The following is a 13,220-nucleotide window of genomic DNA, read 5'->3' as shown; positions in this document are numbered from 1 at the left end:
AGGGGCTGTGGGGATCTGTGGTTCGGTCTGGAATGCTGAGGTCTGTCTGTGTGGGTATGGAGTTTCTCCAGGCTGTTTTAGTGCGGTGAGAATTTGTTCATTTGTTTCTGTATAAGCTGTGCTGTGTGGGATTGTGTTTATTATGTAGTGGGTGATGGTAGGTAGGGCTGAGGGGCTGTTGTTCTGTGTGTTTGTCAGAGTTTCTCTCTGAATTCCAAGATATTCTGTTATGTGTGGTTAGGAGGCAGACGTTGTTTTAATTTAGCTTGTTTTTGGCCTTTTTTGGTGCTAAATCAGGGATTTTTTTGTGCATTCTGTCTCAGTGTTTTCTCTTGCTTGAGCTTTCCTATGGTTGAGGTAGAGGGAATGTGGGGAGTTTTGTGCTGTGCTATAGAATTTTCTTGGTAAGTTCTCCTATAAATCAAAGCTATGCTAAGCCTTGATGTGTTTGCAGGTGTTGGGGGGGGGGGGGGGGGAGGACGTGTACTCTTGGGGTGTGTTGTTTAGGGAAGGTACCAAAGTTTTCCTGTCTTTTTTTCCCCCCTTTAATCTCCCGTGACATGTGGGCCTGGCTGGTGTCTGGTAGTGAAGGTTTTAATTAGCCTTTCACTAGGAAGAACATGGTAGGAAGAAACAACCTTGTGAGGTTTGCTTTCTTGGCTGGTTTATGGAGTGACTTCAATTATAGAATTTCTGTGGAAAGTGCTATCATGTTTCAAAGGGCTACTTATTGGAAGCAGAGACAGCTTTTGAGTAGTGTGAGTTATTTCTGCTAGTTTAAGTTTTTTGTTCCATAATATTTAGGTTGCCTCAGCCCTGGGCAGGGCAGTGGTGCCTGAGGGGCAGGGAAGCAGGGGCAGAAGAGTTGGAAAAGGTGTGTGAGACCTCCCTTAGGTGTCCCCAGTCTGGGAAGGGGCTGAATGATAAATGGCACTCAGGGCAGCTGGGGTTTGTTTGGGTTGCTTTGTTTGCTTTTGGTTTGGGGGTATGTTTTGGGGACTTTTATCGTGGGGGTAGAGAGTGTTTAACTTGTTTTGTCTGGAGGAGCTTTTTTCCTTGTCTTAGCTTTGTCATGAAGCATGAAGGTTTTGTACTGGAAACTTTGTGTACTAGGTCCAGTGTTCGGGGCTTTTGTCTGGCTTGGGAATACTTCCTGTTGTAAATGGCTATTTGAGTTCTCAGGAGATATGCTTAAAGGCATGCAAGAGTTTCCTTGTCTATGGAATTTTCTTATGGTTATTCTTTCTGTTTGGTTTTATTTACAGAGCAAGATTCATTTTTGTGTTTATGCTCTGTAGCTCAGCATGTACAGAAGGTGTATTGACCCTTCAAACCAAGCACTGCAAGTGCACGGTGGTTAATTGGATTAATTGTCTGAGGAATAATGGATGAAGTCTATTCCAGTTTCTTTTGCCACCCTGTGGGAATGTGGTGTTCCTGTGTGCATGGGGTTTTAGGCGCGCTTGGGGAGAGGTAGAATCAGCACTTGGATTACTCCGGTTACTTGATGGGAAATGTGTGTTTGGAGCAGCCCCGTGAATAAACTGGTCTGGATACATGATGGGAAATGTTTTGTCCTTCAGTATACCCAGGAGCTCAGTGGATCCTCCCACACCGAGCAGTGCCAGTGCCCGGCAGTGAACTGGAGCAGTTGTTGCCTGAATGGGTTGAACCTGTTGGTGCTCTTGGTACACCGTGAGGATTTGATGTTCCTGTGCACCTGGGGGGGACCTTGGCCGTGCTTGGGGAGATGTAAAATAAGCGCTGGGGCTGCTCTGGACCCGTGATGGGAAATGTGTGTTTGGGGCAGCCCCCCGTGGATAAAGTGCTGTTGTGTTGCAGATCTGCAGCAGTGCTGGGTTTGGCAGCGGGACTGAAGGGTTTGTGAGAGCAGAGCGGGGAATGGACCCATCAGCTCCAGCAGGGGGAGGAGTGTCTGCTTCTGCTTTTAACCTGTGCGAAGCTGAAAGCCTGTGGCTGTAAAATTAGCAGCAATACTGGTGCCTTCTTTTATCGCTCAAGGTCACTGGCCAGCATGGAACAAGAAGCAACCCAGGACTTGTTGGTGCCCTGGCAGAGAGAGAAGCAGCAAATGGTGCTGAGAGAATTTCTGGGAGTGCATGTGGGGTCCTGGTTTTCTTGATAGCTTGAGAAAGGATCTGAATGGAAAAATATCTATCTTCTTATGGGAGAATCTGATGTGGAACATGGGACCAGGATGACTTGCTGTGACTTCTTGAAAGCTGGAAAGAAGGCGATGTTAATCTTTTTGGCTAGAGGCAAAGTGTCTGCAAAGCCTTGGAAGAAGCCTATGCCAGGTAAGTGAGGACACGAACAGGAAAACACCTGGAGGCTGTGCTGTGATTTCACGGAGGGTTATGGATTCCTGTCTCAAATGTCCATGTGTCAGTAGGGCTGGATCCAAGTGCCCCGGTGGAGAGGCAGGGTTATCCTGCGTTCCAGCTTTTTAGTGGCTGGAGTTTTGCCCAAGGAAGAGCAGCATCCTGATTTTGCTGCCATGTTGAGCCAGCACAGAGCTGTTGGGTGCCTCCGTCCAGGAGCAGCAGGAGCCTGGATTTCTGTCCCTGGGATTGCCTTGCTGTCCAAGACGGGGGCTGAAGGTAAGGGGCAAGGCAGGCCTGGGAGCTCTGGGAGTCAGGAGTGCCAGGCCTTTCATCTCCTGGTGCTGCTCAGGTGTTCACCAGAGGGTTTTTTGACGGCCTTTGGCTTTCTGGATGGAAGCAAAAGGGTCCTTTCCCCTCCCTGCCTTCTGTCATTCCCAGGTCAGCCCCTGCTCTTTGCTGGCAGGCTAAATAGCCTCAGGAGTGGGCCGAGGAAGTGCTGCCTGATCTGTGAGGTTCCACAGGAGATGGGAGCAGGCTTTGCGCAGAGGTTCAAGCACCTTGGGACTTCCTGAAGGCCTGAGGCCTGAAGCAGAGTCTTGAGGCAAAGCTGACCTCTGGGTGAGCCTTCAACTCAGATGTTGTGTTTGTATCCTGTCGGTAGTGCGGTAGCCAGGATCGTTAGTGTTCTGGGCTAGGTCCGTGCTCATTAGTGAAACATGGCTTGACCTTTCTGTGTTCAGAGGCCGGACAGGGCCCTGAGATGAGTCCTGTGGCCTTGTTGGGAGGAGCGGGGCCAAAGGCAGCTCCTGCATTGCTCCTGAAGCCCTGGCCAGGCTTTGGGGCGACGCAGGAGGAGGCTGAGCCCAGCTGTTCCCACCGTGGGAGTTGTGTGCGCCTGTTTATTGCAGCATTTGCCCGACCTGGGCCCTGTCCCGGCACAGCCGGAGCCTCTTGGCCTGCGGGCGGACGCACCCGCGGGAATTGCCAGTTCTGTGGGGGCTCTCCAGGGCTGGGTTGTGACAGGGGATTCCCAGCTGCTGGGGGTAAGGCTCAGGGTCCCTGGTGCTGGATCTCAGTCCCTGTAGGTCACCTTGGGTAGCAGTGCTGGGGAGCATTGCTGAGCTTCTCCTTGGGAGGTTCTTGGCTGCTCTGAGCTGTCTCCAAAGACCCTGAGCTCCTGAGGTTGGTGTCTGTGTCTTTGGTGCTGACCCTGCCCCCTGGCCAAGCTACTTTGGAGGGTTTGAAGGGTCTAGGGCTGAGTGCCCTTTGGGCAGTTTGCTGCCAGCCTGGTGTGCTCCTGGAAGTGCCGCTGACCTGCCAGGACTGAGGAGCTGCTGGCTGGGTGCTGGTTCTGTTCTGCAGTGGGAGCAGGTAGCCCCTTGGAGGGCTTATAGAGAAACCTGGAGATGGGCTGGGGGAGCCTGAACTGGGTTCTTCTCCCTTGCTGACCCTTGATAATAGGGCATTAGGGAGTTGCACGATTCTAACTCATGCTTGCTTGGGCAAATGAACAGAGCTCGGGAAGGTCCTTGAATGTGTGGGGTTTTTGTTGTAGTCCTGGTTTAGAAGCACCTTCTGTTGTAAAGGAAACAAATGGTGCTTGCTGCCACTGGGAGACCTTAGTTCCTTTCCTTCAAAATGTTTGTAGTGCTCTGTAGCTGATGTGCTGCTATAAACGTGTGTAAGGTTCTTGTCTTTGTAATGTATTTCATCATATTCCACGTTGGATTGAATCTCCACATTCTAAGAGAGACTCCAATCTTCCCTGGCAAATACCTGTCTATCAAAACCAAGACAGTCTCCTAGCCTGGAAGCAAGAAACTGCTTTAGGTGGATCTCAGTGCTCTCGGAGGTTCTTTCTGTAGCTTTGCTTGGACCAGGAGCCCCGCGCGGTTTTTGGGCTCTCCACAAGCAGGGAAGCTACCGCAGCATGGCAACTGCATCTCCTCGTCCAGGAAGCAAGAATTCGCTTTTTCGGCAGATCCTGTGCTCTCTGAGGCTGTTTCTTGTAGCTTTGCTTGGAACAGCAGCCCCGTGTGCTTTCTGGGCTCTGCGCAACCAGAGAAGCTACTGCAGCATTGCAAGAGGGTCTCCTAGCCTGGGAAGCGAGAAATTGCTTTAGGGGAAAAAAATCGAATATCTCAGGTAGAATTGGTTAATCAGTGTTTATTATCTTGGTGCCAAAAAATTCATAATCAAAAGAGCAATTCTTATTTTATGAGCAATATGTTTCTAATACTAATAAGACTTGGCACATTAGATTTTTTTTGAAAGATATAACGATATTTTGTATTGAAAAATTGCAGACTGTTTATAGGCCTGTTATTTAGCTCCTCAAAGTCATGCTAGTGAATATGGTTTTTTTAAGAACTATTAATCTCTCCCAAACTATTTCAGAATTTATTTCAGGGAAGTAGTTGATGATTTTTTTTTTTTGCTTCATCTTTGTTACAAGTATTTTGAGTTTAGGTTTTTGATAAAATCACGGTATGGATTATACAGATACAAGAGTGAGCAAGAAATTGAAAATACAAAGTAGTGTGGTTTGTTTTTTAATTTCTTGTCCTGTTCTACTTCCTCATGTATTTCACAGCACAAAGAGGAATAGAGCAGAGTGAGAACTTTGCCAGAAGGTATGCTTTTTTTCCAGGGAGATTGGAATGGTTCATCTTCTATTTAGTGACAGATAAAAAATTACTTTAGCTACTTTGCAGATTGTTCTTCTTCTCAAAGTAAATGCTATACCATTTCAGACTATAATTAAAAAGGATGTAAAATAATTTCATAAAACCCCATTTTTAATTGTAAAACTTTTTAAATTTTGGCTGTCTGGAAGTATTTTTTTAGAACATGCAACAATTTTAGTCTTATTTTAAAGAGATATGTAAGACACCTTGTATTTATATACTGATATACATATAAGAATATTACATAGTTGAATTCTAGATATTTTTACTCCTGATAATTGCATATACTACTCCAGCTGGAAACATGCAGTAGGTATTGTATCATTGGGTTTTATTGGTCCAACTGTATTTTAGAGCTTTTTCACTTTAGAGTAGGAAACAGGACTAGAAAAAGATTACTTGTCATTGAAGGAGAACATCATCTATTCTAAATCCTGAATGTACAGAAGCTGCAACTCTAAATGGCACGTGTTTTTAGTGCAACAATAAAACAAAGAATTGTATGTGAAGCATGAGTCTGATGTTCTTGTGAATCCCTTGAGATGAGAATACCTATGCACAGACAGATAAATTTAGATGGAATACACACCGAATTCCATGAATTCTGTTAATTGTGATAGAATTTATTCTATTTGAAACCACTTACTGGAATCAAACTGCAAATCTGATTTATTACACTAAGATTCAAGACGTGAGAATTCCTTGCATAATTGAGTGAAAAATGTGACGGGTGGGGTGGAAAACTAAATCCAGCTCTTGCAACTTCTGTTGGACTAAATCTGCAGAGGAATAGTTGTAAACTTCCATTCATTATTCCTTTCTTGCTTGTCCACTTCATTGCAGAAACTCTCAGCTTGTAACAAAGGATTTATGTAACCATTGAAGCTGAAATGTGCTGATATTTGTTTGGTTCCAATTAGATAAATGGTGTCCTTAAAATTAAGTGCCTGGGTAAGGTGTGGCTGTTGAAGTTGTATCACTGTGCAAAGAGCTAAATAACCGTGCTTCTCCATGAGGGAAAATGGTAAAGCAGCATACTTTCTGCCCTCTGTACAGAAAATAAAGAACGAAAATCTATCTGGTTGTTCTTCGGCTTGAGATCTCAATTTTGGCGTGGTGTTCTTCCAAGCTGTGCTGGGTCAAAGCTCACATTCAGGTCTGAAGTGCTGAGTAATAGATCTGCCCATGTGAAAAACTTTGGTATGTGTCCCATCTATCCTAACTTGGTTTTTATCTAAGTTATTAATTTTACCTTAATAGGTCTTTTCCCCCTAGAGTTTCTTCTTTTCAGTAGAAAACATTGACTAGTGTGTGCAAATACAGGTCAAATCTGTAGAAGTGTATCTAATTCTTCTTTTTTGTAGTCAATGCAATGGCCGACTTAGCATGTTTACAGTGTGTCATCTGGCCTGAAGATGGTTATTGAGCAAAAGATAAACATTTAAAGTTGTTTGTGCTAAATTTTACTTGCTGTATTCCTAGCAGACAACTGAACCCTGATATAGGAGAGTAAGTTCCATCCTAATGACTTTGAGTAAATTTGTGATGATTAATTGATGCATTTCTTTGTCAGTGTTTTCCAGTCTCAAGTGAGGATATGCTTGAAGTAGTGTTAAATTGTATTGCTATAGCGGCTGAGGAAAGCAATTTGCAAAGAACAATAAATGCCAAAGATAGAAAAGAAGTGCTCTGGCTATCAGCAAAACAAACCAATAACCTAACAAAGTGTTCATTTAACACCTTTCCAGATGGCAAGAATTTTCCACAAAAGCACATTGTTTGCCATCACTATCGCAAACATAGGCATTTTCTCCTCTAGTGAAGGCAGGCATCAAATTATTCCTATACTGATATGAAGATCTAAACCTTGTTCCTACATACTCCTAGCAAGAATATTTCTCCGTGCATGTAGGTAGATTGAAATCAAAACGTGATAGAAAAGGAATTGTATATCATGATTTGTCACAAAATTGAAAATGAATTGTTGAAAGGAACTTGATCCTCTAGTGCATTGTGCAATCACTCTGCAAAGTAGTTGATTTAATATGCTAATTTTCTACTTTTCCATCTTCGTATTGGATCCTCTGCATGAAAGTGAACCCCAAATTTTTGTACAACAGGGATTCTGTTTCAATGCTTCTAAAATGAAATAAAAAAGTTTTTGAAGCGACTGCAACATTTGATGAAGCATGATGTAACTCAATTATAGTAGCAAGTGAATTTGAACAACTTTTTATGTGGAACGGCACAGGTATATCTAAATATTTAGGTACTGGATTTCAGCGGTATTTGAGGAGGTTTTAAATTTTATTTCAATCTATTTCTTAAAAAAGATAAAAATCTAAAAGCTAGAAGAAAATACCCAAGGAAAGTCATTATTCAGTGACAATTCTATAATTTTGTCTTTGTAGCTACCGAATTCTTTCCTTTTTAATGTGTCTTTTAAAGAACAAAATATTCCTTGAAGTTTGAAATTCAGTACGAACTGTACTGAATTTTTCGGTCAAGTCTTTGCTTTGACAGTTGTCCCACACAAGTTGTGATCATCATTCCATGATGTGATGCTGTGTTGTGCATTTGATGTTGTCTGTTGGGTAATAATTGACTTTTTTTTCCCCCCTATCATAGTAGTAACCTTTTTTGGTATTCAATGGCAAAAATGGCCCCTGGAAGCTTTCTGGTGCACATGCAAGAGCAAAGTCTCAGGGAAAGCATTGCTCAGAGCATTGCATTCTGTGATTTGCAGTCTCAGAACGTGCACTGACTTGAACATACCTCTGCATCACATGGGGAAGTGCCATAACTCTGGAGGGAAGAAATGGAAGCTTAATGTCAAATGAAAAAAATGTGTTAAAGCTTTTAAGAGCAAAGTTAAAGACAAAGATGAAGGAAGGAATGTGTTCAGAATAAATGAATTCATTTTTAATTATAGCACTTTGCTTTATATCAGCTGAGATTATAAGGTGAAGTAATGATAGAAAGAAAGAGTGCCTTCATAGCCTTCAATGGATGCCTGTAATGCAAAGAATTCTGCTCTTACATCCATTCCACTTTTAGACATTTTGCCCCTTATGCTGATTTCTTTCATTCTGATCAGCCAAATACAGACATCTGTCCCTCAGTACCTCTAGCCAGGGAGCTGATCTTAACTGCACTCTCTGTTTCCATTGAGTTCAGCATGTTCTGATTTTTCTCCCGTTTTCCTGCTGTCATTCTCCCTCTTTCTGTTTTGATAATAAAGCCAGTTTAAGGCAGCCTCTGTCAGCGGTATCCAATTGTGATACCCAGGAAAATTCAGTTCTTTTCTAGTCTAGGCAGTGAAAATGCAGTTCTGCTCTCTGCATCCTTGTTAAATTAACCTTTGCTGTGAGGATTCTGACTAATCAATAACAGTGAAGTTACGGGCAGTGCAAAAGAATCAGAAAACTATTTTCTGAATTTTGGTAGGAGAGAAATTTCCACCCCCCCTTGGAATCTAACCATTCAAAACATCCCCCAGATTTTAGGACAGAAGGAATTTTCTTCTAATGAGGGGGAAAAAATTGAAGATTTGGGGAGGAAAAGCCATGAATATAATGAGAAGGAAAAAAAAAGTGGAGAGATTTTAGGTCCCAACAAACCATGAACATGTTGCAGTCACTGTGGCAGTGCAGGAGTTCTGCTAATTTCTAATAGTGAAGAAGTTAGCCAACAGAGATTGCATCTGGTTAGAGATTTCAAGACTAAACAAGTGCCAGGTGTCATGGGCCCTTACTGTCAAATCCATTTTAGCCTTCAAACTCAAGAGCTTAGTCATGGTGTGTATTTTCTTTGATCCAGATACTGTCAAAAAATGAGAAAATACAATTTTGTTGCTAGTGTTTAGTGTTTTTCAGCAAATGTTTTCTATGTAAATGTGCACGTTTATTACCTGAATGTATTTTAATTTGATTCATTATTTATAAATTAGCTCACGTATCATTGGCCTGCAGAAATTGTTGTAGATCTGTATCAAGACGTTAGTAGAGGTGAGCTAGTGGCAAAGTGTTCTGGGTGACACATCCATACCTTTGAATGGAGGAAAAACCAAAGGAGGCATTTTATTCTCCCATCCAGTATTTTGTGCTTTCAGTTGTAACTTGTGCAAGACAAGGCTCTGCAGTCCAGCAGCTGCACTAATCAGATTCAGCTGAAAATTAATTAGTGTCCTAGGAATACTGTCTCTTTTATTCTAGAAATTGGAAAAGAGAGTGAAGTTCTTGAGAGAAGGTGTTTCTGGAAATGACAGTGGAAGTCTGTATAAATACATCTAATATTCTAGGTTTTGTACTTGCACCTCTTTCTATATGTTTCTAACAGTTAATCAGGACAGACATAATCTGGAAGATAAATAGGAAAGTGAATTCCTGTCTTTTTGCACCTATCCTGGTGTAAGACAGTTGTGTGACAATGGGGTTATTTCTTACAGGAGGCCTAGGCCTACAGCCTACCTATTGTGTCTAGCAATGTTAGCAATGCTCTGTTATGTTTATATTATGTCTAGGAATTAGTTAACTTTCTAAAAGGCAATGCTACTGAACTTTGAACTGGACTTGAGGGCTTTTCTGTCAACCAATAGAGTCTCTTCTTTGCTTAAGGCACTTAAGGCATATTTTGACTTTGTCTACAGCTAAAGCCAATCAAGAGCCTGAGTTTAAGAGCAGGGAAGGGCTGTGCACTTTCCTTAGGATTTAGCTGCTTTCTCTTGTCTCTTTCTCAATTTGTCCTAAGCTGGGGCAGCCGAAACTTTTGGCAAGGGGAAGATGCAGTAAAAGGCTTTAGGCTGTGCCTTTATGTTGTATCTGTGTACAGGAAGATGGAAAAGGTAATGGTTAGAGTGAATTAGCTGCTGTTTTGAGCTACTGTAGCTGGGCTTTCAGAAGCCTGCTTCTGGTTAAATGTTTGCAAGGCTAGTCCTGGAGATTCTTTCTGGATGAAGGCTGCTGTGGACTCTTCATTTGGGAGTAAGTCAAATCTTTGAAACCAAACCTAAAAACTCCTATAAAACAGGTATTTCTATTGACAGGCAAGTTTTTAATCCTTGTTTCTTTTTGTTGTTATTGCTGTTTGTTTGGTTTTCTTTAGTCGGTTCTTCAAATCTTGGAATTCTCAGGTGCATAAACTCAGGATTATTGTTTTAAGATCTGTCCCCATTTAGAAGCAGTGCCTTTTTTAGGTGTGGTCAACTTGTGCATCTTGCTTGGTCTAGTTTTCAACGGGTAATAATTTACTCTTTCTCCATTTTTCTTTCCTACTTACCCAGGCACTGCATGATGCTTCAAATGAGTTTGGTATTTCTACTGGTGGCTTCTTTAGAATTGACTGTGAGTTTTTTGTCTGAGGTTTTTAGAATGACCCTAGGAGCTCTAACAGCAGCTTCCTTCCTTGCAAAGAAGACTCATTTCACAGCAGTAATCTCTGAATATCTTGTTGGGGAGACCTTACTTTCCTTGGTACTAGGTAAGGGGTAGGAAAAACTCTTCTCCTCTGCAGCAATCCACAGTTTTTGATGACTTCCAACTGACTCAATTAGCTCAGAACTGGAATTTCTTCCAAAAGTGAATTGAACAACAGGGCTGTTAATTTATGGTACTGCCGCTCTGCCTAATAGTGACTTGCCTAAAAAAGTCTCCCATAGTAGTTTAATCCTGTTTAGTGAAAAACAGACAGTTTTTTGCCGTGTTCTTATTACCTTCTTTGGGTGGTTTGGAGTCTTAGAAGCTTATCGAGCATCTCCCTTAAATTTTCCCTCTTAAATCTAATAAAAAAACCCAAAACCCAAACAATTGCTCTCCAGCTGTTGACTTGACACTGCAGGAATGTTTTGGGATTGGATCACAGTGGAGACTTCAGGACATACATTATGAAATCAAACACTGCATTTTTCTGTGTAGGTTCTTTTCTCCTTTATATTGCAACCAGAGAAGCTCCTGCAGCAGCGCAAGTGCATCTCCTAGCCCGGGAAGCGAGAAATCTCTTTTTCGTCAGATCTAGTGCTCTTGCCGGCTCTTTCTTGTGGCTTGGCGCGGCAGCCGCGTGTGCTGTCTGTGCTCTGCAGAAGCAGAGAAGCTACCACAGCAGCACAAGTGTGTCTCCTAGCCCGGGAAATGAGAAATCACTTTGGAAGAAAGCAATCCTCTGCTTCCGTGTTTCTGGGTGCTGACTGGTGGGGCGAGCCGTGTGATGTCGCATGAGGGCGTGCGGTGTTCGCTGGCGGGAAGGGCGTCATGGAGAGGGGCGCTCCTCTACTCCTCTAGTGCGGTGCTTCCCTCATGAAGGAGAAAGGGCCGTGGGTGTCCTCACAGGCGACTCGAACTGAACGTGCCCGTCAGGTTCTGGGCGTGCAGGTTGCGTTTGTTGCAGAACCCCCCACAGTCTGAGCTTTTGAACTCTAGGAAAAATGGGCGGGTTTAATAGGCTTATGAGTATTACCTTCTTTGTCCAGGGGTTGCCTAAAGCTGGTTCCTGTGCTGCTGAAGTCTCAGTTAAATGGTCAAATCACTGTGCAAAGATTTTGAAAACAATATGAAGAGTATCAGGAAGAGTGAGGTAATGGTCCAAAAATGGAGAAAGTATGTCTGAGAGCATATCTGTGACAGTGACCAGGTTGAAGTTTGGGTTTGTTCTTATTTTTAGTTTTGGCTTAAAAAATTAAGGGGAACTGAATGCATTGTGTACTTGCTTTTACTATGTATTGATAGAAGATGGAAATACAGGTTAAAAATGGAACTGTACTTTAGGAAGGCTGAAAACCTTGACCTAAATTGGACTCTAAATTTGAGATAAATTTGTAATGAAGTTGAATAACGTAATATTTATAGTAGAGATGCAGTAAATGGTTTCCAGGTAAATGTGGATATTATTTAGGGAAATGGTAAAATATTTATATGCAAGTTGTTTGGATTGAAATTGGAAATAAATGGTTTATGAAGTAGATCAGATCTTTGGAGGAAATGTAGATGATTCTCTTAGCTAAATCAGAGAGGGTTGGCAGCAGAATGAAATGGATGGGATTTTGGTTGAATTTTTATCACTGGTAGCAATGGTAGCCTGTGTCGTGGTACTGCTAATAGGGGTAATCATATTCCTGGGTTCTGCATCTGTTTCCCAGGAGACAGCAGTGGTGGGAATGTTTGGGTGCCAGGCTGTTGCTGTGGTCATAATGGGCTGCTGTCCATGGAGTGTTGGGGGTGCCAGGCGGTTGCTGTGGCCCCAGTGGGCTCCTGGTGTGTTTGGGGTCAGTGTGCAGTGCTGGGCACGGCCCTGGGCAGAGCAGCCTCGTGCCTGAGGGCAGGGGGAGGCCTCAGGAGGCTCTGGAGGATCAGCTGCGCCAGGGAAGCCCTTCTGCCACCAGGAAAGCCCTTCTGTCACCAGGCCTGTGATGGTGGGTGAGTTACTCGTACCCTGTGACCCAACCAGAATGCAAAACTTTTAACTTGCAGTCAGGCCTTAAAACAAGGTTTTTTTTCTTTCTAGATGTTGCTGAAACATTGTACAAATGCAGTAAGCCATGTCTGTGTTAGAATATCCTCCTTTCCTCATTGTTTGACCCACGTTATTTTTAGTGCAATAGCATTGTATCTGTCAAAAAGAGTGTTCTAGAAATAAGTTGCTGTCATGGTGCAATGCAGTTTCTAAATGACATAGCAGGTATTTGAGACATGTTCTGGTACTAATGACAGCTTTTTTCCTGAAATGATTTCTTTAGGGTTCTTGTAGGTAGAAATAAGTGTTCTTTCAGCTTTAATGAAATGTTCTCGGAAGATGGTGTTGGGCCTAGACAGGCTTGACTTGTGTCATGAGGTCATTCAGGGCTCGGATGCACTGCAAGTGATTGCATTTGTCATTTTCCTCTTAATTTCTGAGCCACAGAACAGACTCATTTAAAGAGTTTTAAGCAACAATTGTTTAAGAGACTTACAGATTTATTTTGCATTATGGCTGTGATTGTGTGCAATGATCTGGTTCTGTTCCTTAACCCCCAGGGGAAATGTGAATCATTCTGGGCTGAATCCATAATTTGTAATTAACTTTCAGTTGTGAGAAAGATAACATTTACGCTAGAGATGCAGTAAATGGTTTTCCAGGTAGTTGTGGACCTTACAATGAAAGTGCAAGTTACTTATCTGGAAGATATTTGGATTCCAGATAGGAGCAAGTCTTAGTAACG

The 13,220-nt window shown here is 42.7% G+C and overlaps 1 long non-coding RNA gene across 3 annotated transcripts in view; it reads left to right on the top strand.

The window, feature by feature from the left end:
• Positions 1-25: 25 nt before the first annotated feature.
• The window catches only part of LOC136304809 (uncharacterized), a 32,140-nt gene continuing 18,945 nt past the window's right edge, over positions 26-13,220 (top strand). For all 3 annotated transcript variants that reach the window (XR_010724826.1, XR_010724824.1, XR_010724825.1), the window contains exon 1: positions 26-85. This is a non-coding gene — a long non-coding RNA (uncharacterized lncRNA). The remainder of the gene's footprint in view (positions 86-13,220) is intronic.

This window comes from Chamaea fasciata, unplaced genomic scaffold (genome assembly GCF_029207755.1).
Source record: "Chamaea fasciata isolate MVZ Bird 193981 ecotype frontalis unplaced genomic scaffold, bChaFas1.0.hap1 SCAF_183, whole genome shotgun sequence".
NCBI lineage: Eukaryota > Metazoa > Chordata > Aves > Passeriformes > Sylviidae > Chamaea > Chamaea fasciata.
The sequence above is the reverse complement of the archived record's forward strand: the minus strand, read 5'-3'. Positions and strand labels throughout refer to the sequence as shown.